The sequence below is a fragment of the Drosophila willistoni genome, unplaced genomic scaffold, assembly GCF_018902025.1.
Source record: "Drosophila willistoni isolate 14030-0811.24 unplaced genomic scaffold, UCI_dwil_1.1 Seg268, whole genome shotgun sequence".
NCBI lineage: Eukaryota > Metazoa > Arthropoda > Insecta > Diptera > Drosophilidae > Drosophila > Drosophila willistoni.
The window spans coordinates 32125-37478 of record NW_025814226.1 but is presented as its reverse complement, the minus strand read 5'-3'; positions in this window follow the sequence as shown (position 1 = coordinate 37478).

The following is a 5354-nucleotide window of genomic DNA, read 5'->3' as shown; positions in this document are numbered from 1 at the left end:
ACACAAACATGACGTAATTTCAAGTTACGGGTTTAATTCCAAACAAGAGGGTTTTCATGACTTAATATTCTAAGAAATTACAAAATAAAGATATGTAAAAAGATATAGCAAAATAAATTTAAATACGATAACAGAGCAAATATGCTTCAAAAATTCATAGTAATTCAAAAGAGATTCGGGTTATGTGGCCGCGTGTGCCAGTTGGCAATGAAACAAATATTTATATATGTATATACATGTGTGTCTTAACTCACGATTTATCCAACGGTGCGATCTCTGGGCCCATCGATGCTGCAGGGATTTGCTGTATAATTTAGTTATTAGAAAAATGAAATGCAACAAAGCCAATCTCAACGCATTACATACCCATTAGGTTTCCTACTAAGGAAAACGTATTTTACTTAACCAAACAGGGACTTAATCTTAATAATATTTAAAGTTTCGTTACGTTACTTAAACTAATAATTCATTTAAATTTTCTTTTAAGAGAGAGATGTCTCTTTTTTTTTTGATCCAACGAAAAAAATATCAGCGATTGGGCTGGGGTACAATCAACCAAATTGTCCCAAAGAAAATGAAAATCCAAGGCTGCTTGAAAGCCAAAAGTTGCTTGGTCGACGCCACGCGACCGAAATATGAATTTTAACTGAAATATAATGGGGTTTAAATTCTAAAATTTTCACTAAATTTAATTTTATATAACCTTATTCTTCGAATATTCACTAATATTTTATTCACTTTAGCCAAATATGTATATTACTGCCTTGTGCAGTGCATAATGTTCGCCTTATATAAGCATCCTGGGGCCTCTAGAATGATACATATATCATACAACAACACAAGGCCTTGGCTAACTTTACAGAGTCAGCTGATTCACAGTTGCTTAACAATATGAAAAGGCACTCAAAATTTAGCGCAACTTTGCCGCTGAATAATATGTGTTAGTTTAACGAATAAATTTAAAGGTATGTGTAATAAGTTGTCCTTAGTGATTTTGCATACCTTTGTGAAATTGTGTAACTGTGCAATGTGTTGTTAGTGTGTACTTTTAGCTAAAATCAGATTTGTTTGTGCTTTGTGGAATAATACTTTTAAATGTCTCGCTAGTCGTTGGCAGTTGTACTTTGTAATGTACACAATCCGGAATGAATCCAGATCTTGTGCATCCCCTCGTGGTCGAAGAATTTTCTTTTGATCCAAGAGGAAGTCAGATTTGGCCTATTTAGATCGTACTCTCGCAGTCCCTATTCATCAGATTTTAGGATAGGCAAGATTACAACAAATCAGGCAGAGGCCAACACATACGTGCTTTATGTATCGAGAAGTTTGGTCCGGGTGAGACTTCTGGCTGTCGGCTAGCTGACAGTCTTTGGGTGGTTCTTTGGACCAGCATTACTCAATACATCCGTAGTGCATAAAATAAAACAAAGTCCCTAGAGCAAAGTCCCAAAACAACGTCCCTAGAGCAAGAATATTACACAATTACTCAATTGAAAGAGGTGAACTAAGAAAGGATAGAGAAAAAGAGTATTTTAGCATCACAAGAATAAGGAGGCTATGAGGATGTTATTATAGCTTCCTGCCTAAGCCCACCCAACCAATGATTTTCATGTCGCAAGATTCTGGAAAATCCCAACACAGTGAAAGATTACACATCTCTTACTCAAACATTATAAATGATATTTATTCAAGAGGGTTACGGAATACCAAAATTTTTTAATAAGTCGGAAAAATAATCCGAGTTGACTAAACTAAAATTATGATTCTTATAATAAATGGTAATCAGATTAAATAATTGGATCATTACGGGCACCCAAAAGCCAAATTAGAGATAATGATTTTTAGTTTTGAGGAATCCTATTGGTAAGGATGATATATATATACTTATAAGTATTAAAAAAAAATGGAATTTAGAAGTCTCCAACTTTAATTATGATAATATTAATTGTAAATGTAGACTCGCTCACACAGTCAAAGGCGAATATAAAAAAGTTTTAGTTTTAAAACAATGATTGGAAATTTTCTTTCTCTTTGATAACTTTCATTTAGCTTTACTGTACATGTGAAAGTTTTTCTTATTTGATGATTATTTGACACAGAACTCGCATTCTTTTTGCATAAAAAAAAAACAGGGAAATACCAGATCGGTCATGACTGTTTTGTCAATGATGATTATTTTTATAGACGCAATCCCCAACCACTTACTGAAATTTTGAAACTAACGCCACAAAATTTAAAAAAAATATCAACGTAGCTAACATCAGCTATGCCGAAGTTTATATACCCTTGCAGTCCTACGCAATAATAATTTTACATGTTCAAAATTTGTTTTCTGCAACTCAATTCATCAATATATAACAAAACAATTTTACTCTTTATACTACAATTTGTTCTTCTTCCTCCCTCATTCCCAAAGCTAAGCAACGCACGCATACACATACAGTTTATGTAGCGTTGCGTCTGTGTGTGTATGCATGTACTCTGTTGATGGCGAAAGACGTAGAGACAGCAAGCAGCGCTGCCCGCAGAGCTGGGAGCAGAGCCAATTATTGTATATTTATATTGACTGTAACTTGTGTTATTGTATTTCTCCGATCACACTCAAATTTTGGGATCTGTGGTTTTATATTCAATATTATCACATATGTAAATTTCATAGCGATAATCCAGTTTTTATGAAAATGTTTATTCTAGAGCTAGATGATATAGTAGTCCGATCCTGATAAGTTTCGTACTTGATCTGCTCCAGATAATAAAAAGCAGAGAAAAAAATATCTTTTAAGACGGCTGAGTAAAACGTGTAACGATCCTTTATCGAGCTTCGGGATGTTGTCAATCTTTTAGGGAGTGGTTTGGCACAACAAATTTCATTTTGATTTATCACTTGGTGTGATACCGCTATACAGCCGGTAACTTTCCATCGGCCCATCGCTTTCATCCACGCTGTTGAAATGTGTGGTGAAAGTCCCGTAAAAGTCCTTGCCGCATCCACTTTCGTAACTGCTGTGCGCCCATTGACTTCTTGTCCTTGTTTCTCTGCTCCGCCCACATAGCGCCTCTGTTGCTATGCGGGCTTCCATCCTTCTCTCTCCAGTTCTTGATTTCTCCTTGATGGTCGCATGTCCTCTCTGGTTGCTAGGCGACGCTGCTTTTTCCATGTCGTTTTTCATCAATTTTTGGACAGTTGTTGCTCTTCTCTTTATGCATGGATATTTAGCTTCTGTATAATATCTTGATTTTCGTTTCTCTTGTTTAACTAATTCAAGTCCAAATTAGTTAATTTCGTTCTTCTGCGTCATCAATATATAGTCGCCCCATATACAGGGCTCTCCCAACCGCCCACGCATCTTCCCGCTGTGACGAAATTTGCTGTTGGTCTTAGCGGTTCGATCTAACATGTTGTGCCGGGCACCATGAATACTTGTCTTTGCGTATGTGTATTGCTTCTTGTTAATTACTTGTTTGTTGTGTGGGACATTATTGCCACAATTATGTTCCTTACTTTGATATTTATACCCTTGCAGAGGGTATTATAAAATTAGTCAGATGTTTGTAACGCACAGAAGACCTTTCCGACCCCATAAAGTATATATAGTCATATATCCGACTCCAATACCCAATAACATATAAATATTTCGCCCCCTAAAATTCATAACGTTAAAGTAAACATCCTTTTTTATAAACAATTCAAATTCAACAACTCAAAACCAAAGCGTATGAACGCTAATCCATAAAATTAACATAAACAATTGAACACTTGAAATAATAATTGTCCCCCTAACAACCAAAAGCGTGAGAACGCTAACTCAGCAATTAAAATCGGACCAATCAAATCATCGAAATATCAATCACGCCACCAAAGGGCTCCCAAATTTAGCTTATAAATATAACCATAAGACATTTTTGTAATCAGTTCTAAGTTTTCATTCAAATAATAAAGTACGTTGCTTTTAACTCACAAAAAATATTTTTTTTTTCCTTATTGGGAAAATTGGATATATAATTGGCGCAGTCGGTAGGATTGGAAAAAAGTTATTCTATCCGTGTTACATATAGAATTGTTATCCGTGTGTTACATAAAATTGGTGAATAATCATTGTAGTGAACTGTTATTCTATCCGTGCGACGCGTAGAATTGTTATCCGTGCGTTACATTGAATTAGTGAATAATCACTATAAAATTCCGATCCGACATCAAGAACTTACGGGTAGTGCTCAAAAGTCTACAACAGTGAAAAATATTTTCTGCCAACTGTACGCGGAAATATCAACTGTGTGTTGCAACCAAAAAAAAAAAAATATTTACGCCAACTGTGCGCGAAAATATCAACTGTGTGTTACAACCATTAAATCCAATTGAGGAACAAAAACGCCAACTTGTGTGCGAACAAAAAACCAAAATCCAAAACAAAACATAACTAAAACCCAGAAAATTAACAAAACAAAACACCACAAAAAACCCAGAAAATCAACAAAACATCACTAAAACCCAGAAAATCAAAAATAAAACAAAACATCACTAAAACCCAGAAAATCAAAAAAAAATAAAACACCACTAAAACAAAAAAAAAAAGAAGAAATAAAATGGCTGTAGAACTCACCGAAGCCCACCTCAATCAAGCACTGTCTTCGTTAAGACAGGTGGCAAATTATGAGGAGCTCCAGAGAATCTGACGTCATTCATAAGGAGGATAGATTTTATTATGCACCTATATCCAACCCATGATATAGGGCAACCTAACATATTGTTCAGTGCAATCGAGATGCAGCACACTGGAGAAGCACAACGGCTCTCACAAATTGGACAAGCCAACACCTGGCGGCCCCGGCAACATTCCAAAGATGCATGAATAATCTTTTGGAAGACCTTATTTATAAGGATTGCCTTGTTTATCTGGATGACATCATTGTGTACTCCACTTCATTGGAGGAACACATACTATCACTCATAAAGGTATTTAACAAACTAAGAGAAGCTAATCTTAAACTCCAACTCGACAAATGCGAATTTATGAATTTATGAAAAAGGAAACAGCATTCCTTGGTCATATAATAACAACAGAAGGTATAAAACCTAACCCAGATAAAGTCAAAGCAATTCAAAAATTTCCGATACCCAAAACTCCAAAAGAAATTAGGATTCTTCAGGAAATTTATACCCAACTTTGCACATATTGCAAAACCTTTAACTCTAGGATTAAAGAAAGGAGCTAAAATAAATATTAACGACCCAAATTATATTTCATCCTTCGAAAAATTAAAATATCTCCTTATGAATGATCCTACACTTGTATATCCCGATTTCAAAAAACCATTTTTCCTAACCACAGATGCTAGCAACATAGCTTTAAATG